The sequence below is a fragment of the Pristiophorus japonicus genome, chromosome 9 (genome assembly GCF_044704955.1).
Source record: "Pristiophorus japonicus isolate sPriJap1 chromosome 9, sPriJap1.hap1, whole genome shotgun sequence".
Taxonomy (NCBI): domain Eukaryota; kingdom Metazoa; phylum Chordata; class Chondrichthyes; family Pristiophoridae; genus Pristiophorus; species Pristiophorus japonicus.
This window is the reverse complement of record NC_091985.1, coordinates 177,058,339-177,084,870: the sequence shown is the minus strand read 5'-3', so window position 1 is coordinate 177,084,870 and position 26,532 is coordinate 177,058,339. Positions and strand designations below refer to the sequence as shown.

Below are 26,532 nucleotides of genomic sequence, written 5' to 3'. Positions count from 1 at the left end.
ACCTTTTCGGGGGCCAAGTTCGCGTTAGAAACCGACCACAAGCCCCTCACGTCCCTGCTATCTGAGAACAAGGCAATAAATGCTAACGCCTTGGCACGCATTCAACGGTGGGCACTTATGCTGGTGTCTTACGATTACATAATAAGGCACAGACCAGGCACAGACAACTGTGACGACACGCTTAGCAGGCTACCTCTGGTGACCACGGAAGGGTCTGACGAACAGAACTGTGAGATAGTCATGGCAATCAATGCCTTTGAGTCCACAGGTTCGCCCATGATGGCTCGCCAAATCGGAGCCTGGACAACCAGCGATCCCATATTATCCTTCGTCAAAAGATGTGTCTTAACTGGTGACTGGGCAGAGGCTCAAACCTTTCCATAGGCACATGCAGACTGCCTGATGTGGGGCAGCCGAGTAGTTATGCCTCTGCGAGGCAGAGAGGCGTTTGTCTGGGAGCTCCACCACGAGCACCCGGGGATCGTTCTCATGAAGGCCATAGCCAGATCCCACGTCTGGTGGCCGGGCATTGACGCGGACTTGGAGCTCTGCGTCCGACCGTGCACCATTTGTGCCCAACTCAGTAATGACCCCAGGGAGGCCCCCCTGAGCCCCTGGCCCACCAAACCATGATCGCGGGTGCACGTAGACTATGCGGGTCCATTCATGGGCAAAATGTTCCTCATAGTCGTCGATGCATTTTCAATGTGGATCGAATGAACCATTTTAAACTCGAGCACCACCTTCACCACTGTGGAGAGCCTTGGAACCATGTTTGCAACGCATGGCATTCCTGACATATTGGTCCATGCTTCACCAGCGTAGAATTCCAAGATTTTATAGTTGACCACGGCATAAATCACGTTAAGACGGCACCGTTCAAGCTGGCCTCCAATGGCCAGGCAGAGCGAGCAGTGCAAATCATCAAACAAGGCATGCTTAAAATCCAAGGTCCCATGCTGCAGGGCCGCCTGTCGCGACTGCTGCTGGCATACAGATCTCGTCTGCATTCACTGACTGGGGATCCCCCCGCGCAACTATTGATGAAATGGACCTTGAAGACAAGGCTCTCGTTAATCCTCCCAGACATGCATGAAATCATTGAGGCAAAGCGCAGGAAGCTAACTGAGCACCATGACCAAAATTCGAGGGGAAGGTGGAATGAGATAGGGGAGAAAGTGTTTGTGCTAAACTATGGCAGGGGTCCCAAATGGCTTGCAGGGACAGTAACAGGCAAGGAAGGAAACAGGCTACTGGTGGTACAAATGGACAATGGCCAAACCTGCCGGAGGCATGTATACCAAGTCAAAAGTAGATTCACCAACAACACTGTAGAACCAGAGGCAGACTACAATGTGGAACTCACACCACACCTGGTGGACAGACAGAGGGAACAATCTGAGGAAAGGGCAATCTCAACAGATAGCCCAGGTGAGATACCAACATGGGTTGTACCTGTACTGGGAGTGTTTGATGGGTTAGTGCAGAGGGAGCCTTACTATGTATGTAACCTGTGTGGTAGGTGTCCTGAGATTGTTTAATGGGACATTGTAGAGGGAGCTTCACTCAGCATGTAACCCCTGCTGTATGTGTTTGGGAATGTTTGATGGGACAGTGTAGAGGGAGCTTTACTCTGTATCTAACCCTTGCTGTACCTGTCCTGGAAATTGGACAGTGCAGAGGGAGCTTTACTCTGTCTCCAACCAATGCTATATTTGCCCCTGGGACTGTTTAGTGGAACAGTGCAGAAGGAGCTTTCCTCTATATCCAACGTGTGATGTACCTGCCGAGTGTTTGATGGGGCAGTGTAGAGGGAGCTTTACTCTGTACCTAACCCAGGCTGTAACTACCCTGGGGTTGTTTGGTTTGACAGCATTGAGTGAGCTTTACCCTATATCTAACCCGTGCTGTACCTGCCTGGAAGTGTTTGATGGGACAGTGTAGAGGGAGCTTTACACTGCATCTAACACATGCTGTACTTGCCCTGGGAGTGTTTGATGGGACAGTGCAGAGGGAGCTTTACTCTGTATCTAACACATGCTGTACTTGTCCTGGGAGTGTTTGATGGGACATTGTAGAGGGAGCTTTACTCTGCATCGAACCCCGTGCTGTACCTGTCCTGGGAGTGTTTGATGGGACACTGTAGAGGGAGCCTTACTCTGTATTAACCCCGTGCCATAGCCATCTGGAGACTGTTTCATGGAATAGAGTAGAGGGAGCTTTACTCTGTAACTAATCCGTGCTGTACCTCCCCTGGAAGTATTTGATGGGACAGTGTAGAGGGAGCTTTACTCTGTATCTAACCCGTGCTGTACCTGCCCTGGAAGTCTTTGATGGGACAGCATAGAGGAGCTTTAATCTGTATGTAACCCCTGCTGTACCTCCCCTGGGAGTGTTTGATGGGACAGTGTACAGGGAGCTTAACTCGATATCTAACCCAGGCTGCAACTACCCTGGGGTTGTTTGGTTTGACTGCATTGAGTGAGCTTTACCCTATATCTAACCCGTGCAGTACCTGCCCTGGAGTTGTTTGATGCAACAGTGCAGAGGGAGCTTTACGCCGCATTTAACTCATGTTGTACCTGTCCTCGGAATGTTTGATGGGACAGAGTAGGGGGTGCTTTACTGTGTATCTAACCCGTGCTGTTCCTGTACTGAGAGTATTTGATGGGATACTGTAGACAGAGCTTTAATCTGTATATGACCCGTGCTGTACCTGCTCCGAGAGTGTGCGAAGGGACATTGTAGAGGGAGCTTTAATCTGTATCTAACCTGTGCTGTACCTGCCCTGGGAGTGTTTGATGGGATAGTGTAGAGGGAGCTTTACTCTGTATCTAACCCGTGCTGTACCTGCCCTGGGAGTGCATGATGGGACAGTGTAGAGAGAGCTTTATTCTGTATCTAACCCATGCTGTCCCTGTCCTGGGAGTGTTTGATGGGACAGTGTAGAGGGAGCTTTACTCTGTATCGAACTCGTGCTGTCCCTGCCCTGGGAGTGTTTGATGGGACAGTGTAGAGGGAGCTTTACTCTGTATCGAACCCGTGCTGTACCTGCTCTGGGAGTGTTTGATGGGACAGTGTATAGGGAGCTTTACTCCATATGTAACCCGTGCTGTACCTGCTCTGGGAGTGGTGATGTGAACCTTGCTGTGTCCATTCTCATTCTTGTTGAAGATGTTGGATCTTCTCCCCTGTTTGGACCTTCAGCCATGGCGGTGACAGGCGTTCCCAGGTTCTGATGCTCTGTAATAAATATAATATTAATAGGAGGGTTAGAGGGAAATATTAAAATGGGAAGGAGGACATTGCCTTGTTAAACATGGTACCCAGTCCCTCCTCCCCCACCAGTACAACAGCGGTTAGCTCTGGGATAGAACATTTCCCGAGTGTTATGATCAACTCTCCACATCAGGTGTGACACAGACAGTTGTCCAATGAAATCCAGTGAGTCCCACTGATCTCCACAGCCCAGTTCCAGGTGGGCTCCCGTCGTCCGAGACTCCGCACTGGGAGCGCCCATTGGTGAGATTTACTCACAACGCAGGCCCAAACCATCATCCCCGAGGTAGGGAATATTCAGCAGGAATATGTGGAGCGGGTGATCATTGATGAATTAAATGATCCTTCACTCAGTGTTACATAGTCTGGCATAAGAACATAAAAAATAGGAGTAGGCCATCTGGCCCCTCAAGCCTGCTCCGCCATTTAATGTTTTTTATTTTTATTCACAAATATGTGTTTAATATTTTTGAGTTGGGATATTAAATTATGGCATTTTATGAATATTATATCCATCCACATACACAACATATAGCTGGGTGTAATTCCTCTGGTCTCTATGTCCGTGTGTTCCGGGAGATGTGAACTGGTTGCTGCTTCTATTTGAATATATTGACCATATCTCATGGTGTCAGCACCTGACTAATGAACTCCACTGGGCAGGCACATTGTCTCCAAAACTGACACAAAACTCCCAAAGCAAGCGCCCTACTCGGAACTCCTTAACGGCAAACGAGCCCAAGGTGGACGGAGGAAATGTTTCAAGGATACCCACAAAGCCTCCTTGATGAAATGCAACATCACCACCGACACCTGGGAGTCCCTGGATAAAGACTGCCCTAAGTGCATCCGGGAGGGCACTGAGCACCTCGAGTCTCGTCGCCGAGAGCATGTAGAAATCAAGCGCAGGCAGCGGAAGGAGTGTGCGGCAAACCAGTCCCACCCACCCTTTCCCTCAACCACTGTCTGTCCCACCTGTGACAGAGACTGTGGTTCCCGTATTGGATTGTGCAGTCACCTAAGGACTCACTTTTAGAGTGGAAGCAAGTTTTCCTCTATTCTGACAGACTGCCTGCAACGATGATGAATGAGCACTGTGGGGGGTGAGGACATTTCCCACTGATCCACTGATAGCACGAATGTAGAATGAATTGTGTACCTTCACAGTCAGGGGATACGTAACATTGATTTGTTGCATTATCTTTAGGTGTCTTACAATCTCAAAACACTACAAATATATAATTGGTAGAGTTAGCTGCTGTTTACAATCACAATTCTCCACTTGTGTGTGTGCAGACACACGCTCATGCACATTAACTGTCAGCGTCCTTTCCTTTACAAGCGATTCAGTCTCGGATCAGTAATTTTTCCAAACAGCAGTTGAAGTTATTCTCTCGCATTAATTTGTGAGGAGTTAGCAAATGAGCAACAGGGTTTTGGATGAGTGCAAGTTTACAGAGGGTGCAAGAAGGGAGGCCGGCCAGGAGAATGATGGAATATTCAAGTCTAGAGATAGCAAAGGCAGAGATGAGGTTTTCAGCAACAGATAGTTCACTTGTTGTTGTTCCTCAGTCTGCAAACCCTGCTCACTTCCAGCTGTAGACATTTCTCCATCACTCCATCATTTACCCGAGATCTAATTATGCGAGACAGAACATTACATAAATATTGATAAAGTAACGTGGATTGGGACTCTCTCTGACCAATTTCACCAGTCCATCCACAGGACCAGTGTGTATCTGAGTCAATGGGACTCTCTCTGACCTTTCTCCCCAGTCCATCCCCAAGACCAGTGTGTATCTGAGTTAATGGGACTCCCTGACCATTCTCCCCAGTCCCCCACGATCAGTGTGTATCTGAGTCAATGGGACTCTCTCACCTTTCTTCTCAGTCCATCCCCAGGACAAGTGTGTATCTGAGTCAATGGGACTCTCTCTGACCTTTCTCCCCAGTCCCCCAGGACCATTGTTCATCTGAGTCAATGGGACTCTGACCTTTCTCCCCAGTCCATCCCAAGGAGCAGTGTGCATCTGAGTCAATGGGACTCTCTCTGACCTTTCTCCCCAGTCCCCCAGGATCAGTGTGTATCTGAGTCAATGGGACTTTCTGACCTTTCTCCTCAGTCCGCCAGGTCTAGCGTGTATCTGAGTCAATTGGACTATCTGACCTTTCTCCCCAGTCCCCCAGGACCAGTCTGTATCTGAGTCAATGGGACTCTCTCTGACCTTTCTCCCCTATCCATCCCCAGGACCAGTGTTTATCTGAGTCAATGGGACTCTCTCTGACCTTTCACCCCAGTCCCCCAGGACCAGTGTGTATCTGAGTCAATGGGACACTCTGACCTTTCTCCCCAGTGCCCCAGGACCAGTGTGTATCTGAATCAATGGGACTCTATTTGACCTTTCTCCTCAGTCCCCCAGGACTAGCGTGTATCTAAGTCAATGGGATTCTATCTGACGTTACTCCCCCGTCCCCCAGGACCAGTGTGTATCTGGGTCAATGGGACTCTCTGACCTTTCTCCCCAGTCCCCCAGGACCAGTGTGTATCTAAGTCAATGGGACTCGCTCTGACCTTTCTCCCCAATCCATCCCCAGGACCAGTGTGTATCGGAGTCAATCGGACTCTCTCTGACCTTTCTCCCCAGTCCCCCAAGGACCAGTGTGTATCTGAGTCAATGGGACTCTCTGACCTTTCCCCTCAGTCCGCCAGGTCTAGTGTGTATCTGAGTCAATGGGACTACCTGACCTTTCCCACCAGTGCCCCAAGACCAGTGTGTATCAGAGTCAATGGGACTCTCTCTGACCTTTCCCCCAGTCCCCCAGAACCAGTGTGTATCTGGGTCAATGGGACTTCTCTGACCTTTCCCCCCAGTCCCCCAGGACCAGTGTGTATCTGAGTCAATGGGACTCTCTGACCTTTCTCCTCAGTCCATCCCCAAGATCAGTGTGTATCTAAGTCAATGGGACTCTCTCTGACCTTTCTCCCCAGTCCACAAGGACCAGTGTGTATCTGAATTAATGGGATTCGATCGGACCTTTCTCCCCTGTCCCCCAGGACCAGTGTGTATCTGAGTCAATGGGACTCTCTCTGACCTTACTCCCCAGTCCCCCAGGACCAGTGTGTATCTGGGTCAATGGGACTCTCTGACCTTTCCCCCCAGTCCCCCAGGACCAGTGTGTATCTGAGCCAATCGGACTCTCTCTGACCTTTCCCCCCAGTCCCCCAGGACCAGTGTGTATCTGAGTCAATGGGACTCTCTGACCTTTCTCCCCAGTCCATCCCCAGGACCAGTGTGTATCTGAGTCAATGGGACTCTCTGACCTTTCTCCCCAGTCCCCCAGGACCAGTGTGTATCTGAGTCAACGGGACACTCTGATCTTTCTCCCCAGTCCATCCCCAGGACCAGTGTGTATCTGAGTCAATGGGACTCTCTGACCTTTCTCCCCAGTCCCCCAGGACCAGTGTGTATCTGAATCAATGGGACTCTATTTGACCTTTCTCCCCAGTCCCCCAAGGACCAGTGTGTATCTGAGTCAATGGGACTCTCTGACCTTTCCCCTCAGTCCGCCAGGTCTAGTGTGTATCTGAGTCAATGGGACTCTCGCTTCGATTTCCCCCCAGTCCACAAGCACCAGTGTGCATCTGAGTCAATGGAACTCTCTCTCTGACCTTTCTCCCCAGTCCCCCAGGACCAGTGTGTATCTGAATCAATGGGACTCTATTTGACCTTTCTCCCCAGTCCCCCAGGACCAGTGTGTATCTGAGTCAATGGGACTTTCTCTGAACTTCACCCCCAGTCTACAAGGACCAGTGTGTATCTGAGTCAATGGGACTCTCTCTGACCTTTCTCCCCAGTCCCCCAGGACCATTGTTCATCTGAGTCAATGGGACTCTCTGACCTTTCTCCCCAGTCCATCCCAAGGAGCAGTGTGCATCTGAGTCAATGGGACTCTCTCTGACCTTACTCCCCAGTCCCCCCAGGACCAGTGTGTATCGGGGTCAATGGGACTCGCTCTGACCTTTCACCCCAATCCATCCCCAGGACCAGTGTGTATCCGAGTCAACGGGACTCTCTCTGACCTTTCCACCCAGTCCCCCAGGACCAGTGTGCATCTGAGTCAATGGGACTCTCTCTGACCTTTCCACCCAGTCCTCCAAGACCAGTGTGTATCTGAGTCAATGGGACTCCCTCTGACCTTTCCGCCCAGTCCCCCATGACCAGTGTGTATCGGAATGAATGGGACTCGATTGGAACTTTCTCCCCAGTCCCCCAGGACCAGTGTGTTACTGAGTCAATGGGACTCTTTCTGACCATTCTCCCCAGTCCCCCAGTACCAGTGTGTATCTGAGTCAATGGGACTCTCTCTGACCTTTCTCCCCATTCCCCCAGCACCAGTGTCTATCTGAATCAATGGGACTTTATCTGACCGTTCTCCTCAGTCCCCCAGGACGAGTGTGTATCGAAGTCAATGGGACTCTCTGACCTTTCTCCCCAGTCCCCCGGACCAGTGTGTATCGGGGTCAATGGGACTCGCTCTAACCTTTCCCCCCAGTCCCCCAGGACCAGTGTGTATCTGAGTCAATGGGACTTTCTGACCTTTCTCCCCAGTCCCCCAGGACCAGTGTGTATCTGAGTCAATGGGACTCTCTGACCTTTCTCCTCAGTCCATCCCCAAGATCAGTGTGTATCTAAGTCAATGGGACTCTCTCTGACCTTTCTCCCCAGTCCACAAGGACCAGTATGTATCTGAATTAATGGGATTCGATCGGACCTTTCTCCCCTGTCCCCCAGGACCAGTGTGTATCTGAGTCAATGGGACTCTCTCTGACCTTACTCCCCAGTCCCCCAGGACCAGTGTGTATCTGGGTCAATGGGACTCTCTGACCTTTCCCCCCAGTCCCCCAGGACCAGTGTGTATCTGAGTCAATCGGACTCTCTCTGACCTTTCCCCCCAGTCCCCCAGGACCAGTGTGTATCTGAGTCAATGGGACTCTCTGACCTTTCTCCCCAGTCCATCCCCAGGACCAGTGTGTATCTGAGTCAATGGGACTCTCTGACCTTTCTCCCCAGTCCCCCAGGACCAGTGTGTATCTGAGTCAACGGGACACTCTGATCTTTCTCCCCAGTCCATCCCCAGGACCAGTGTGTATCTGAGTCAATGGGACTCTCTGACCTTTCTCCCCAGTCCCCCAGGACCAGTGTGTATCTGAATCAATGGGACTCTATTTGACCTTTCTCCCCAGTCCCCCAAGGACCAGTGTGTATCTGAGTCAATGGGACTCTCTGACATTTCCCCTCAGTCCGCCAGGTCTAGTGTGTATCTGAGTCAATGGGTCTCTCGCTTCGATTTCCCCCCAGTCCACAAGCACCAGTGTGCATCTGAGTCAATGGAACTCTTTCTCTGACCTTTCTCCCCAGTCCCCCAGGACCAGTGTGTATCTGAATCAATGGGACTCTATTTGACCTTTCTCCCCAGTCCCCCAGGACCAGTGTGTATCTGAGTCAATGGGACTTTCTCTGAACTTCACCCCCAGTCTACAAGGACCAGTGTGTATCTGAGTCAATGGGACTCTCTCTGACCTTTCTCCCCAGTCCCCCAGGACCATTGTTCATCTGAGTCAATGGGACTCTCTGACCTTTCTCCCCAGTCCATCCCAAGGAGCAGTGTGCATCTGAGTCAATGGGACTCTCTCTGACCTTACTCCCCAGTCCCCCCAGGACCAGTGTGTATCGGGGTCAATGGGACTCGCTCTGACCTTTCACCCCAATCCATCCCCAGGACCAGTGTGTATCCGAGTCAACGGGACTCTCTCTGACCTTTCCACCCAGTCCCCCAGGACCAGTGTGCATCTGAGTCAATGGGACTCTCTCTGACCTTTCCACCCAGTCCCCCAGGACCAGTGTGTATCTGAGTCAATGGGACTCCCTCTGACCTTTCCGCCCAGTCCCCCATGACCAGTGTGTATCGGAATGAATGGGACTCGATTGGAACTTACTCCCCAGTCCCCCAGGACCAGTGTGTTACTGAGTCAATGGGACTCTTTCTGACCATTCTCCCCAGTCCCCCAGTACCAGTGTGTATCTGAGTCAATGGGACTCTCTCTGACCTTTCTCCCCATTCCCCCAGCACCAGTGTGTATCTTAATCAATGGGACTTTATCTGACCGTTCTCCTCAGTCCCCCAGGACGAGTGTGTATCGAAGTCAATGGGACTCTCTGACCTTTCTCCCCAGTCCCCCGGACCAGTGTGTATCGGGGTCAATGGGACTCGCTCTAACCCTTCCCCCCAGTCCCCCAGGACCAGTGTGTATCTGAGTCAATGGGACTCCCTCTGACCTTTCCGCCCAGTCCCCCAGGACCAGTGTGTATCTGAGTCAATGGGACTCTCTCTGACCTTTCTCCCCAGTCCCCCAGGACCAGTGTGTATCTGAGTCAATGGGACTCTCTCTGACCTTTCCGCCCAATCCCCCAGGACCAGTGTGTTTCTGAGTCAAAGGGACTTTCTCTGAACTTCACCCCCAGTCTACAATGACCAGTTTGTATCTGAGTCAATGGGACTCTCTCTAACCTTTCTCCCCAGTCCCCCAGGACCATTGTTCATCTGAGTCAATGGGACTCTCTGACCTTTCTCCCCAGTCCATCCCAAGGAGCAGTGTGCATCTGAGTCAATGGGACTCTCTCTGACCTTACTCCCCAGTCCCACCAGGACCAGTGTGTATCGGGGTCAATGGGACTCGCTCTGACCTTTCACCCCAATCCATCCCCAGGACCAGTGTGTATCCGAGTCAACGGGACTCTCTCTGACCTTTCTCCCCTGTCCATCCCCAGGACCAGTGTGTATCAGAGTCAATCGGACTCTCTCTGACCTTTCCCCCAAGTCCACCAGGACCAATGTGTATCTGAGTCAATGGGACTCTCTCTTCCATTTCCCCCCAGTCCACAAGCACCAGTGTGCATCTGAGTTAATGGAACTCTCTCTCTGACCTTTCTCCCCAGTCGCCCAGGACCAGTGTGTATCTGAGTCAATGGGACTCTCTGACCTTTCCCCTCAGTCCGCCAGGTCTAGTGTGTATCTGAGTCAATGGGACTACCTGACCTTTCCCCCCAGTGCCCCAGGACCAGTGTGTATCAGAGTCAATGGGACTCTCTCTGACCTTTCCCCCAGTCCCCCAGAACCAGTGTGTATCTGGATCAATGGGACTTCTCTGACCTTTCCCCCCAGTCCCCCAGGACCAGTGTGTATCCCAGTCAATGGGACTCTCTGACCTTTCTCCCCAATCCATCCCCAGGACCAGTGTGCATCTGAGTCAATGGGACTCTCTCTGATCTTTTCACCCAGTCCCGCAGGACCAGTGTGTATCTGAGTAAATGGGACTGCCTCTGACCTTTCCGCCCAGTCCCCCATGACCAGTGTGTATCTGAATGAATGGGACTCGATCGGACCTTTCACCCCAGTCCCCCAGCACCAGTGTGTATCTGATTCAATGGGACTCTATTTGACCTTTCTCCCCAGTCCCCCAGCACCAGTGTGTACCTGAATCAATGGGACTCTATCTGACCGTTCTCCTCAGTCCCCCAGGACTAGTGTGTATCTAAGTCAATGGGACTCTCTGACCTTTCTCCCCAGTCCCCCAGGACCAGTGTGTATCTGAATCAATGGGACTCTCTGACCTTTCTCCCCAGTCCCCCAGGACCAGTGTGTATCTGAGTCAATGGGACTCTCTGACCTTTCTCCCCAGTCCATCCCCAGGACCAGTGTGTATCTGAGTCAATGGGACTCTCTCTGACCTTTCTCCCCTGTCTTTCCCCAGGACCAGTGTGTATCTGAGTCAATGGGACTCTCTCTGACCTTTCTCCCCAGTCCCCCAGGACCAGTGTGTAGCTGAGTCAATGGGACACTCTGACCTTTCTCCCCAGTCCCCCAGGACCAGTGTGTATCTGAGTCAATGGGACTCTCTCTGACCTTTCCCCCCAGTCCCCGAGGACCAGTGTGTATCGGGGTCAATGGGACTCGCTCTGACCTTTCACCCCAGTCCCCATACCAGTGTGTATCTGGGTCAATGGGACTCTCTCTGACCTTTCCCCCCAGTCCCCCAGGACCAGTGTGTATCTGAGTCAATGGGACTTTCTGACCTTTCTCCCCAGTCCCCCAGGACCAGTGTGTATATGAGTCAATGGGACTCTCTCTGACGTTTCCCCCCAGTCCCCCAGGACCAGTGTGTATCTGGGTCAATGGGACTCTCTCTGAACTTTTCCCCCAGTCTTCCCCAGGACCAATGTGCAGCTGAGTCAATCGGACTCTCCATGACCTTTCCCCACAGTCCCGCAGGACCAGTGTGTATCTGAGTCAATGGGACTCTCTCTTCCATTTCCACCCAGTCCACAAGGACCAGTGTGTATCTGAGTCAATGGGACTCTCTCTGACCTTTCTCCCCAGTCCCCCAGGACAATTGTTCATCTGAGTCAATGCGACTCTCTGACCTTTCTCCTAAGTCCATCCACAGGAGCAGTGTGCATCTGAGTCAATGGGACACTCTCTGACCTTTCTCCCCAGTCCATCCCCAGGACCAGTGTGTATCTGAGTCAATGGGACTCTCTCTGACCTTTGCGCCCAGTCCCCCAGTACCAGTGTGTATCTGGGTCAATGGGACTCTCTCTGACCTTTCCCCCCAGTCCGCCAGGAGCAGTGTGTATCTGATTAAATGGGACTCTTTCTGACCATTCTCCCCAATCCCCCAGGACCAGTGTGTTTCTGAGTCAATGGGACTTTCTGTGAACTTTCCCCCCAGTCCACAAGGACCAGTGTGTATCTGAGTCAATGGGACTCTCTCTGACCTTTCCCCCCAGTCCCCCAGTACCAGTGTGTATCTGGGTCAATGGGACTCTCTGACCTTTCCCCCCAGTCCCCCAGGACCAGTGTGTATCTGAATAATTGGGACTCTCTGACCTTTCTCCTCAGTCCATTCCCAGGACCAGTGTGTATCGGAGTCAATGGGACTCACTCTGACCTTTCAACCCAGTCCCCCAGTACCAGTGTGTTCCTGAGTCAATGGGACTTTCTCTGAACTTTCCCCCCCGTCTTCCCCAGGACCAATGTGCAGCTGAGTCAATGGGACTCCGTCTGACCTTTCTCCTCAGTCCATCCCAAGGAGCAGTGTGCATCTGAGTCAATGGGACTCTCTCTGACCTTTCTCCCCAGTCCCCCAGGACCAGTGTGTATCTGAGTCAATGGGACTCTCTAACCTTTCTCCTCAGTCCATCCCCAGGATCAGTGTGTTTCTGAGTCAATGGGACTCTCTCTGACCTTTCTCCCCAGTCCATTCCCAGGACCAGTGTGTATCTGAGTCAATGGGACTCACACTGACCTTTCCCCCCAGTCCCCCAGTACCAGTGTGTATCTGGGTCAATGGGACTCTCTCTAACCTTTCCCCCCAGTCCACAAGGACCAGTGTGTATCTGAGTCAATGCGACTCTCTCTGACCTTTCTCCCCAGTCCATCCCCAGGACCATTGTGTATCGGAGTCAATGGGACTCACTCTGACCTTTCCCCCCAGTCCCCCAGTACCAGTGTGTATCTGGGTCAATGGGACTCTCTCTGACCTTTCCTCCCAGTCCCCCAGTACCAGTGTGTATCTGAGTCAATGGGACTCTCTCTGACCTTTCTCCCCATTCCCCCAGCACCAGTGTGTATCTGAATCAATGGGACTCTATCTGACCTTACTCCCCAGTCCCCCAGGACCAGTGTGTATCTGGGTCAATGGGACTCTGACCTTTCTTCCCAGTCCCCCAGGACCAGTTTGTATCTGAATCAATGGGACTCTCTGACCTTTCTCCCCAGTCCCCCAGGACCAGTGTGTATCTGAGTCAATGGGACGCTCTCTGACCTTTCCCCCCAGTCCCCGAGGACCAGTGTGTATCGGGGTCAATGGGACTCGCTCTGACCTTTCACCCCAGTCCCCATACCAGTGTGTATCTGGGTCAATGGGACTCTCTCTGACCTTTCCCCCCAGTCCCCCAGGACCAGTGTGTATCTGAGTCAATGGGACTTTCTGACCTTTCTCCCCAGTCCCCCAGGACCAGTGTGTATATGAGTCAATGGGACTCTCTCTGACGTTTCCCCCCAGTCCCCCAGGACCAGTGTGTATCTGGGTCAATGGGACTCTCTCTGAACTTTCCCCCCAGTCTTCCCCAGGATCAATGTGCAGCTGAGTCAATCGGACTCTCTATGACCTTTCCCCACAGTCCCGCAGGAACAGTGTGTATCTGAGTCAATGGGACTCTCTCTTCCATTTCCACCCAGTCCACAAGGACCAGTGTGTATCTGAGTCAATGGGACTCTCTCTGACCTTTCTCCCCAGTCCCCCAGGACCATTGTTCATCTGAGTCAATGCGACTCTCTGACCTTTCTCCTCAGTCCATCCACAGGAGCGGTGTGCATCTGAGTCAATGGGACACTCTCTGACCTTTCTCCCCAGTCCATCCCCAGGACCAGTGTGTGTCTGAGTCAATGGGATTCCCTCTGACCTTTCCGCCCAGTCCCCCATGACCAGTGTGTATCTGAGTCAATGGGACTCTCTCTGACCTTTCTCCCCAGTCCCCCAGCACCAGTGTGTATCTGAGACAATGGGACTCTCTCTGACCTTTCCGCCCAATCCCCCAGGACCAGTGTGTTTCTGAGTCAATGGGACTTTCTCTGAACTTCACCCCCAGTCTACAAGGACCAGTGTGTATCTGAGTCAATGGGACTCTCTCTGACCTTTCTCCCCAGTCCCCCAGGGCCATTGTTCATCTGAGTCAATGGGACTCTCTGACCTTTCTCCCCAGTCCATCCCAAGGAGCAGTGTGCATCTGAGTCAATGGGACCCTCTCTGACCTTACTCCCCAGTCCCCCCAGGACCAGTGTGTATCGGGGTCAATGGGACTCGCTCTGACCTTTCACCCCAATCCATCCCCAGGACCAGTGTGTATCCGAGTCAACGGGACTCTCTCTGACCTTTCTCCCCTGTCCATCCCCAGGACCAGTGTGTATCAGAGTCAATGGGACTCTCTGACCTTTCTCCCCAGTCCGTCCCCAGGACCAGTGTGCATCTGAGTCAATGGGACTCTCTCTGACCTTTCTCCCCTGTCCATCCCCAGGACCAGTGTGTATCAGAGTCAGTGGGACTCTCTCTGACCTTTCACACCAGTCCCCCAGCACCAGTGTGTATCTGATTCAATGGGACTCTATTTGACCGTTCTCCTCAGTCCCCCAGGACCAGTGTGTATCTGAGTCAATGGGACTCTCTTAACTTTCTCCCCAGTCCCCATTCAAGTGTGTATCTGGGTCAATGGGACTCTCTGACCTTTCCCCCCAGTCCCCCAGGACCAGTGTGTATCTGAGTCAATGGGACTCTCTGACCTTTCACCCCAATCCCCCAGTACCAGTGTGTATCTGGGTCAATGGGACTCTCTCTGACCTTTCCCCCCAATCCCCCAGGACCAGTGTGTATCTGAGTCAATCGGACTCTCTCTGACCTTTCCCCCCAGTCCACCAGGACCAATGTGTATCTGAGTCAATGGGACTCTCTCTTCCATTTCCCCCCAGTCCACAAGCACCAGTGTGCATCTGAGTTAATGGAACTCTCTCTCTGACCTTTCTCCCCAGTCCCCAGGACCAGTGTGTATCTGAGTCAATGGGACTCTCTGACCTTTCCCCTCAGTCCGCCAGGTCTAGTGTGTATCTGAGTCAATGGGACTACCTGACCTTTCCCCCCAGTGCCCCAGGACCAGTGTGTATCAGAGTCAATGGGACTCTCTCTGACCTTTCCCCCCAGTCCCCCAGAACCAGTGTGTATCTGGATCAATGGGACTTCTCTGACCTTTCCCCCCAGTCCCCCAGGACCAGTGTGTATCCCAGTCAATGGGACTCTCTGACCTTTCTCCCCAATCCATCCCCAGGACCAGTGTGCATCTGAGTCAATGGGACTCTCTCTGATCTTTTCACCCAGTCCCCCAGGACCAGTGTGTATCTGAGTCAATGGGACCGCCTCTGACCTTTCCGCCCAGTCCCCCAGTACCAGTGTGTATCTGGGTCAATGGGACTCTCTCTGACCTTTCCCCCCAGTCCCCCAGGAGCAGTGTGTATCTGAATAAATGGGACTCTTTCTGACCATTCTCCCCAATCCCCCAGGACCAGTGTGTTTCGGAGTCAATGGGACTTTCTGTGAACTTTCCCCCTAGTCCACAAGGACCAGTGTGTATCTGAGTCAATGGGACTCTCTCTGACCTTTCCCCCCAGTCCCCCAGTACCAGTGTGTATCTGGGTCAATGGGACTCTCTGACCTTTCCCCCCAGTCCCCCAGGACCAGTGTGTATCTGAATAATTGGGACTCTCTGACCTTTCTCCTCAGTCCATTCCCAGGACCAGTGTGTATCGGAGTCAATGGGACTCACTCTGACCTTTCAACCCAGTCCCCCAGTACCAGTGTGTTCCTGAGTCAATGGGACTTTCTCTGAACTTTCCCCCCCGTCTTCCCCAGGACCAATGTGCAGCTGAGTCAATGGGACTCCGTCTGACCTTTCTCCTCAGTCCATCCCAAGGAGCAGTGTGCATCTGAGTCAATGGGACTCTCTCTGACCTTTCTCCCCAGTCCCCCAGGACCAGTGTGTATCTGAGTCAATGGGACTCTCTAACCTTTCTCCTCAGTCCATCCCCAGGATCAGTGTGTTTCTGAGTCAATGGGACTCTCTCTGACCTTTCTCCCCAGTCCATTCCCAGGACCAGTGTGTATCTGAGTCAATGGGACTCACACTGACCTTTCCTCCCAGTCCCCCAGTACCAGTGTGTATCTGGGTCAATGGGACTCTCTCTAACCTTTCCCCCCAGTCCACAAGGACCAGTGTGTATCTGAGTCAATGCGACTCTCTCTGACCTTTCTCCCCAGTCCATCCCCAGGACCATTGTGTATCGGAGTCAATGGGACTCACTCTGACCTTTCCCCCCAGTCCCCCAGTACCAGTGTGTATCTGGGTCAATGGGACTCTCTCTGACCTTTTCCCCCAGTCCCCCAGTACCAGTGTGTATCTGAGTCAATGGGACTCTCTCTGACCTTTCTCCCCATTCCCCCAGCACCAGTGTGTATCTGAATCAATGGGACTCTATCTGACCTTACTCCCCAGTCCCCCAGGACCAGTGTGTATCTGGGTCAATGGGACTCTGACCTTTCTTCCCAGTCCCCCAGGACCAGTTTGTATCTGAATCAATGGGAATCTCTGACCTTTCTCCCCAGTCCCCCAGGACCAGTGTCTATCTGAGTCAATGGGAGTCTATCTGACCTTTCCCCCCAGTCTCCTAGGACCAGTGTGTATCGGGATCAATGGGACTCTCTCTGACCTTTCCCCCCAATCCCCCAGGACCAGTGTATATCTGAGTCAATGGGACTCGCTTTGACCTTTCTCCCCAATCCATCCCCAGGACCAGTGTGTATCTGAGTCAATCTGACTCTCTCTGACCTTTCCCCCCAGTCCCCCAGGACCAGTGTGTATCTGAGTTAATGGGACTCTCTCTTCCATTTCCCCCCAGTCCACAAGCACCAGTGTACATCTGAGTCAATGGAACTCTCTCTCTGACCTTTCTCCCCAGTCCCCCAGGACCAGTGTGTATCTGTGTCAATGGGACTCTCTGACCTTTGCCCTCAGTCCGCCAGGTCTAGTGTGTATCTGAGTCAATGGGACTCTCTGACCTTTCTCCCCAATCCATCCCCAGGACCAGTGTGCATCTGAGTCAATGGGACTCTCTCTGACCTTTCCACCCAGTCCCCCAGGACCAGTGTGTATCTGAGTCAATGGGACTCCCTCTGACCTTTCCGCCCAGTCCCCCATGACCAGTGTGTATCTGAATGAATGGGACTCGATCGGACCTTTCTCCCCAGTCCATCCCCAGGACCAGTGTGTATCAGAGTCAATGGGACTCTCTGACCTTTCTCCCCAGTCCGTCCCCAGGACCAGTGTTTATCTGAGTCAATGGGACTCTATCTGACCGTTCTCCTCAATCCCCCAGGACTAGTGTGTATCTAAGTCAATGGGACTCTCTGAACTTTCTCCCCAGTCCCCCAGGACCAGTGTGTATCTGGGTCAATGGGACTCTCTCTGAACTTTCCCTCCAGTCTTCCCCAGGACCAATGTGCAGCTGAGTCAATCGGACTCTCTCTGACCTTTCCCCCCAGTCCCCCAGGACCAGTGTGTATCTGAGTCAATGGGACTCTCTCTTCCATTTCCCCCCAGTCCACCAGGACCAGTGTGTATCTGAGTCAATGGGACTCTCTCTGACCTTACTCCCCAGTCCCCCAGGACCATTGTTCATCTGAGTCAATGCGACTCTCTGACCTTTCTCCTCAGTCTATCCACAGGAGCAGTGTGCATCTGAGTCAATGGGACACTCTCTGACCTTTCTCCCCAGTCCATCCCCAGGACCAGTGTGTATCTGAGTCAATGGGACTCTCTGACCTTTCTCCCCAGTCCCCCAGGACCAGTGTGTATCTGAATCAATGGGACTCGCTCTGACCTTTATCCCCTGTCCCCCAGGACCAGTGTGCATCTGAGTCAATGGGACTCGATTGGACCTTTCTACCCAGTCCCCCAGTACCAGTGTGTATCTGAGTCAATGGGACTCTCTCTTCCATTTCCCCCCAGTCCACAAGGACCAGTGTGTATCTGAATCAATGGGACTCTATCTGACCGTTCTCCTCAGTCCCCCAGGACTAGTGTGTATCTAAGTCAATGGGACTCTCTGACCTTTCTCCCCAGTCCCCCAGGACCAGTGTATATCTGAGTCAATGGGACTCTATCTGACCTTTCCCCCCAGTCCCCCAGGACCAGTGTGTATCTGAGTCAATGGGACTCTCTGACATTTCCCCTCAGTCCGCCAGGTCGAGTGTGTATCTGAGTCAATGGGACTACCTGACCTATCCGCTCAGTCCCCCAGGACCAGTGTGTATCTGAGTCAATGGGACTCTCTCTGACCTTTCCCCCCAGTCACCCAGGACCAGTGTGTATCTGAGTCAATGGGACTCTATCTGACCTTTCTCCCCAATCCATCCCCAGGACCAGTGTGTATCTGGGTCAATGGGACTTCTCTGACCTTTCCCCCCAGTCCCCCAGGACCAGTGTGTATCTGAGTCAATGGGACTTTCTGACCTTTCTCCCCAGTCCCCCAGGACCAGTGTGTATCTGAATGAATGGGAGTCGATCGGACCTTTCTCCCCAGTCCCCCAGGACCAGTGTGCATCTGAGTCAATGGGACTCTCTCTGACCTTTCTCCCCAGACCATTCCCAGGACCAGTGTGTATCTGAGTCAATGGGACTCGCTCTGACCTTTCTCCCCAATCCATCCCCAGGACCAGTGTGTATCGGAGTCAATGGGACTCACTCTGACCTTTCTCCCCAGTCCATTCCCAGGACCAGTGTGTATCTGAGTCAATTGGACTCGCTCTGACCTTTCTCCCCAATCCATCCCCAGGACCAGTGTGTATCGGAGTCAATGGGACTCACTCTGACCTTTCCCTCCAGTCCCCCAGGACCAGTGTGTATCTGAATGAATGGGAGTCGATCGGACCTTTCTCCCCAGTCCCCCAGGACCAGTGTGCATCTGAGTCAATGGGACTTTCTCTGAACTTTCCCCCCAGTCTTCCCTAGGACCAATGTGCAGCTGAGTCAATGGGACTCCCTCTGACCTTTCTCCTCAGTCCATCCCCAGGACCAGTGTGTATCTGAGTCAATCGGACTCTCTCTGACCTTTCCCCCCAGTCCCCCAGGACCAGTGTGTCTCTGAGTCAATGGGACTCTCTCTTCCATTTCCCCCCAGTCCACTAGGACCAGTGTGTATCTGAGTCAATGGGACTCGCTCTGACCTTTCTCCCCAATCCATCCCCAGGACCAGTGTGTATCTGAGTCAATCGGACTCTCTCTGACCGTTCTCCCCAGTCCCCCAGGACCAGTGTGTATCTGAGTCAATGGAACTTTCTGACCTTTCCCCCCAGTCCCCCAGGACCAGTGTGTATCTGAATGAATGGGAGTCGATCGGACCTTTCTCCCCTGTCCCCCAGGACCAGTGTGCATCTGAGTCAATGGGACTCTCTCTGACCTTTCTCCCCATTCCCCCAGCAACAGTGTGTATCTGAATCAATGGGACTCTATCTGACCTTTCCCCCCAGTCCCCCAGGACAAGTGTGTATCCCAGTCAATGGGACTCTCTGACCTTTCTCCTCAGTCCATCCCCAGGATCAGTGTGTATCTGAGTCAATGGGACTCTCTCTGACCTTTCTCCCCAGTCCCCCAGGACCAGTGTGTATCGGGGTCAATGGGACTCGCTCTAACCTTTCCTCCCAGTCCCCCAGGACCAGTGTGTATCTGAGTCAATGGGACTCGCTCTGACCTTTCTCCCCAATCCATCCCCAGGACCAGTGTGTATCTGGGTCAATGGGACTTCTCTGACCTTTCCCCCCAGTCCCCCAGGACCAGTGTGTATCTGAGTCAATGGGACTTTCTGACCTTTCTCCCCAGTCCCCCAGGACCAGTGTGTATCTGAATGAATGGGAGTCGATCGGACCTTTCTCCCCAGTCCCCCAGGACCATTGTTCATCTGAGTCAATGGGACTCTCTCTGACCTTTCCACCCAGTCCCCCAGGACCAGTGTGTATCTGAGTCAATGGGACTCCCTCTGACCTTTCCGCCCAGTCCCCCATGACCAGTGTGTATCTGAGTCAATGGGACTCTCTCTGACCTTTCTCCCCAGTCCCCCAGGACCAGTGTGTATCTGAGCCAATGGGACGCTCTCTGACCTTTCCCCCCAATCCCCCAGGACCAGTGTGTTTCTGAGTCAATGGGACTTTCTCTGAACTTCACCTCCAGTCTACAAGGACCAGTGTGTATCTGAGTCAATGGGACTCTCTCTGACCTTTCTCCCCAGTCCCCCAGGACCATTGTTCATCTGAGTCAATGGGACTCTCTGACCTTTCTCCCCAGTCCATCCCAAGGAGCAGTGTGCATCTGAGTCAATGGGACTCTCTCTGACCTTTCTCCCCAGTCCCCCAGGACCAGTGTGTATCTGAGTCAATGGGACTCTACCTGACCTTACTCCCCAGTCCTCCCAGGACCAGTGTGTATCGGGTTCAATGGGACTCGCTCTGACCTTTCACCCCAATCCATCCCCAGGACCAGTGTGTATCCGAGTCAACGGGACTCTCTCTGACCTTTCTCCCCTGTCCATCCCCAGGACCAGTGTGTATCAGAGTCAATGGGATTCTCTGACCTTTCTCCCCAGTCCGTCCCCAGGACCAGTGTGCATCTGAGTCAATGGGACTCTCTCTGACCTTTCTCCCCTGTCCATCCCCAGGACCAGTGTGTATCAGAGTCAATGGGACTCTCTCTGACCTTTCACCCCAGTCACCCAGCACCAGTGTGTATCTGATTCAATGGGACTCTATTTGACCGTTCTCCCCAGTCCCCCAGGACCAGTGTGTATCTGAGTCAATGGGACTCTCTGACCTTTCTCCCCAGTCCCCATACCAGTGTGTATCTGGGTCAATGGGACTCTCTGACCTTTCCCCCCAGTCCCCCAGGACCAGTGTGTATCTGAGTCAATGGGACTCTCTGACCCTTCACCCCAATCCCCCAGTACCAGTGTGTGTCTGGGTCAATGGGACTCTCTCTGATCTTTCCCCCCAATCCCCCAGGACCAGTGTGTATCTGAGTCAATGGGACTCGCTCTGACCTTTCTCCCCAATCCATCCCCAGGACCAGTGTGTATCTGAGTCAATCGGACTCTCTCTGACCTTTCCCCCCAGTCCACCAGGACCAATGTGTATCTGAGGCAATGGGACTCTCTCTTCCATTTCCCCCCAGTCCACAAGCACCAGTGTGCATCTGAGTTAATGGAACTCTCTCTCTGACCTTTCTCCCCAGTCCCCCAGGACCAGTGTGTATCTGAGTCAATGGGACTCTCTGACCTTTCTCCCCAGTCCATCCCCAGGACCAGTGTGTATCTGAGTCAATGGGACACTCTCTGACCTTTCTCCCCAGTCCATCCCCAGGACCAGTGTGTATCTGAGTCAATGGGACTCTCTGACCTTTCTCCCCAGTCCCCCAGGACCAGTGTGTATCTGAGTCAATGGGACTCTCTGACCTTTCCCCTCATTCCGCCAGGTCTAATGTGTATCTGAGTCAATGGGACTACCTGACCTTTCCCCCCAGTGCCCCAGGACCAGTGTGTATCAGAGTCAATGGGACTCTCTCTGACCTTTCCCCCCAGTCCCCCAGGACCAGTGTATATCCCAGTCAATGGGACTCTCTGACCTTTCTCCTCAATCCATCCCCAGGACCAGTGTGTATCCGAGTCAATGGGACTCTCTCTGACCTTTCCGCCCAGTCCCTCATGACCAGTGTGTATCTGAATGAATGGGACTCGATCGGACCTTTCACCCCAGTCCCCCAGCACCAGTGTGTATCTGATTCAATGGGACTCTATTTGACCTTTCTCCCCAGTCCCCCAGCACCAGTGTGTATCTGAATCAATGGGACTCTATCTGACCGTTCTCCTCAGTCCCCCAGGACTAGTGTGTATCTAAGTCAATGGGACTCTCTGACCTTTCTCCCCAGTCCCCCAGGACCAGTGTGTATCTGAATCAATGGGACTCTCTGACTTTTCTTCCCAGTCCCCCAGGACCAGTGTGTATCTGAGTCAATGGGACTCTCTGACCTTTCTCCCCAGTCCATCCCCAGGACCAGTGTGTATCTGAGTCAATGGGACTCTCTCTGACCTTTCTCCCCTGTCCATCCCCAGGACCAGTGTGTATCTGAGTCAATGGGACTCTCTCTGACCGTTCTCCCCAGTCCCCCAGGACCAGTGTGTAGCTGAGTCAATGGGACACTCTGACCTTTCTCCCCAGTCCCCCAGGACCAGTGTGTATCTGAGTCAATGGGACTCTCTCTGACCTTTCCCCCCAGTCCCCGAGGACCAGTGTGTATCGGGGTCAATGGGACTCGCTCTGACCTTTCACCCCAGTCCCCATACCAGTGTGTATCTGGGTCAATGGGACTCTCTCTGACCTTTCCCCCCAGTCCCCCAGGACCAGTGTGTATATGAGTCAATGGGACTCTCTCTGACGTTTCCCCCCAGTCCCCCAGGACCAGTGTGTATCTGGGTCAATGGGACTCTCTCTGAACTTTCCCCCCAGTCTTCCCCAGGACCAATGTGCAGCTGAGTCAATCGGACTCTCTCTGACCGTTCTCCCCAGTCCCCCAGGACCAGTGTGTATCTGAGTCAATGGAACTTTCTGACCTTTCCCCCCAGTCCCCCAGGACCAGTGTGTATCTGAATGAATGGGAGTCGATCGGACCTTTCTCCCCTGTCCCCCAGGACCAGTGTGCATCTGAGTCAATGGGACTCTCTCTGAACTTTCTCCCCATTCCCCCAGCAACAGTGTGTATCTGAATCAATGGGACTCTATCTGACCTTTCCCCCCAGTCCATCCCCAGGACAAGTGTGTATCCCAGTCAATGGGACTCTCTGACCTTTCTCCTCAGTCCATCCCCAGGATCAGTGTGTATCTGAGTCAATGGGACTCTCTCTGACCTTTCTCCCCAGTCCCCCAGGACCAGTGTGTATCGGGGTCAATGGGACTCGCTCTAACCTTTCCCCCCAGTCCCCCAGGACCAGTGTGTATCTGAGTCAATGGGACTCGCTCTGACCTTTCTCCCCAATCCATCCCCAGGACCAGTGTGTATCTGGGTCAATGGGACTTCTCTGACCTTTCCCCCCAGTCCCCCAGGACCAGTGTGTATCTGAGTCAATGGGACTTTCTGACCTTTCTCCCCAGTCCCCCAGGACCAGTGTGTATCTGAATGAATGGGAGTCGATCGGACCTTTCTCCCCAGTCCCCCAGGACCATTGTTCATCTGAGTCAATGGGACTCTCTCTGACCTTTCCACCCAGTCCCCCAGGACCAGTGTGTATCTGAGTCAATGGGACTCCCTCTGACCTTTCCGCCCAGTCCCCCATGACCAGTGTGTATCTGAGTCAATGGGACTCTCTCTGACCTTTCTCCCCAGTCCCCCAGGACCAGTGTGTATCTGAGTCAATGGGACGCTCTCTGACCTTTCCCCCCAATCCCCCAGGACCAGTGTGTTTCTCAGTCAATGGGACTTTCTCTGAACTTCACCTCCAGTCTACAAGGACCAGTGTGTATCTGAGTCAATGGGACTCTCTCTGACCTTTCTCCCCAGTCCCCCAGGACCATTGTTCATCTGAGTCAATGGGACTCTCTGACCTTTCTCCCCAGTCCATCCCAAGGAGCAGTGTGCATCTGAGTCAATGGGACTCTCTCTGACCTTTCTCCCCAGTCCCCCAGGACCAGTGTGTATCTGAGTCAATGGGACTCTACCTGACCTTACTCCCCAGTCCTCCCAGGACCAGTGTGTATCGGGTTCAATGGGACTCGCTCTGACCTTTCACCCCAATCCATCCCCAGGACCAGTGTGTATCCGAGTCAACGGGACTCTCTCTGACCTTTCTCCCCTGTCCATCCCCAGGACCAGTGTGTATCAGAGTCAATGGGACTCTCTGACCTTTCTCCCCAGTCCGTCCCCAGGACCAGTGTGCATCTGAGTCAATGGGACTCTCTCTGACCTTTCTCCCCTGTCCATCCCCAGGACCAGTGTGTATCAGAGTCAATGGGACTCTCTCTGACCTTTCACCCCAGTCACCCAGCACCAGTGTGTATCTGATTCAATGGGACTCTATTTGACCGTTCTCCCCAGTCCCCCAGGACCAGTGTGTATCTGAGTCAATGGGACTCTCTGACCTTTCTCCCCAGTCCCCATACCAGTGTGTATCTGGGTCAATGGGACTCTCTGACCTTTCCCCCCAGTCCCCCAGGACCAGTGTGTATCTGAGTCAATGGGACTCTCTGACCCTTCACCCCAATCCCCCAGTACCAGTGTGTGTCTGGGTCAATGGGACTCTCTCTGATCTTTCCCCACAATCCCCCAGGACCAGTGTGTATCTGAGTCAATGGGACTCACTCTGACCTTTCTCCCCAATCCATCCCCAGGACCAGTGTGTATCTGAGTCAATCGGACTCTCTCTGACCTTTCCCCCCAGTCCACCAGGACCAATGTGTATCTGAGGCAATGGGACTCTCTCTTCCATTTCCCCCCAGTCCACAAGCACCAGTGTGCATCTGAGTTAATGGAACTCTCTCTCTGACCTTTCTCCCCAGTCCCCCAGGACCAGTGTGTATCTGAGTCAATGGGACTCTCTGACCTTTCTCCCCAGTCCATCCCCAGGACCAGTGTGTATCTGAGTCAATGGGACACTCTCTGACCTTTCTCCCCAGTCCATCCCCAGGACCAGTGTGTATCTGAGTCAATGGGACTCTCTGACCTTTCTCCCCAGTCCCCCAGGACCAGTGTGTATCTGAGTCAATGGGACTCTCTGACCTTTCCCCTCATTCCGCCAGGTCTAATGTGTATCTGAGTCAATGGGACTACCTGACCTTTCCCCCCAGTGCCCCAGGACCAGTGTGTATCAGAGTCAATGGGACTCTCTCTGACCTTTCCCCCCAGTCCCCCAGGACCAGTGTATATCCCAGTCAATGGGACTCTCTGACCTTTCTCCTCAATCCATCCCCAGGACCAGTGTGCATCTGAGTCAATGGGACTCTCTCTGATCTTTCCACCCAGTCCCCCAGGACCAGTGTGTATCCGAGTCAATGGGACTCTCTCTGACCTTTCCGCCCAGTCCCTCATGACCAGTGTGTATTTGAATGAATGGGACTCGATCGGACCTTTCACCCCAGTCCCCCAGCACCAGTGTGTATCTGATTCAATGGGACTCTATTTGACCTTTCTCCCCAGTCCCCCAGCACCAGTGTGTATCTGAATCAATGGGACTCTATCTGACCGTTCTCCTCAGTCCCCCAGGACTAGTGTGTATCTAAGTCAATGGGACTCTCTGACCTTTCTCCCCAGTCCCCCAGGACCAGTGTGTATCTGAATCAATGGGACTCTCTGACCTTTCTTCCCAGTCCCCCAGGACCAGTGTGTATCTGAGTCAATGGGACTCTCTGACCTTTCTCCCCAGTCCATCCCCAGGACCAGTGTGTATCTGAGTCAATGGGACTCTCTCTGACCTTTCTCCCCTGTCCATCCCCAGGACCAGTGTGTATCTGAGTCAATGGGACTCTCTCTGACCGTTCTCCCCAGTCCCCCAGGACCAGTGTGTAGCTGAGTCAATGGGACACTCTGACCTTTCTCCCCAGTCCCCCAGGACCAGTGTGTATCTGAGTCAATGGGACTCTCTCTGACCTTTCCCCCCAGTCCCCGAGGACCAGTGTGTATCGGGGTCAATGGGACTCGCTCTGACCTTTCACCCCAGTCCCCATACCAGTGTGTATCTGGGTCAATGGGACTCTCTCTGACCTTTCCCCCCAGTCCCCCAGGACCAGTGTGTATATGAGTCAATGGGACTCTCTCTGACGTTTCCCCCCAGTCCCCCAGGACCAGTGTGTATCTGGGTCAATGGGACTCTCTCTGAACTTTCCCCCCAGTCTTCCCCAGGACCAATGTGCAGCTGAGTCAATCGGACTCTCTCTGATCTTTCCCCACAGTCCCGCAGGACCAGTGTGTATCTGAGTCAATGGGACTCTCTCTTCCATTTCCACCCAGTCCACAAGGACCAGTGTGTATCTGAGTCAATGGGACTCTCTCTGACCTTTCTCCCCAGTCCCCCAGGACCAGTGTGTATCGGGGTCAATGGGACTCGCTCTAACCTTTCCCCCCAGTCCCCCAGGACCAGTGTGTATCTGAGTCAATGGGACTCGCTCTGACCTTTCTCCCCAATCCATCCCCAGGACCAGTGTGTATCTGGGTCAATGGGACTTCTCTGACCTTTCCCCCCAGTCCCCCAGGACCAGTGTGTATCTGAGTCAATGGGACTTTCTGACCTTTCTCCCCAGTCCCCCAGGACCAGTGTGCATCTGAGTCAATGGGACTCTCTCTGACCTTTCTCCCCATTCCCCCAGCAACAGTGTGTATCTGAATCAATGGGACTCTATCTGACCTTTCCCCCCAGTCCCCCAGGACAAGTGTGTATCGGGGTCAATGGGACTCGCTCTAACCTTTCCCCCCAGTCCCCCAGGACCAGTGTGTATCTGAGTCAATGGGACTCGCTCTGACCTTTCTCCCCAATCCATCCCCAGGACCAGTGTGTATCTGA

At 53.1% G+C, this 26,532-nt stretch overlaps 1 protein-coding gene across 1 annotated transcript in view; it reads right to left on the bottom strand.

Annotated features, from left to right (window-relative positions):
* The window catches only part of LOC139273342 (zinc finger protein 432-like), a 209,898-nt gene that overhangs the window by 11,413 nt on the left and 171,953 nt on the right, over window positions 1–26,532 (bottom strand). Inside the window, exon 3 of the mRNA XM_070890167.1 lies at window positions 3,119–3,243. The gene's annotated coding sequence lies outside the window, so the exon portion shown is untranslated. The remainder of the gene's footprint in view (window positions 1–3,118; window positions 3,244–26,532) is intronic.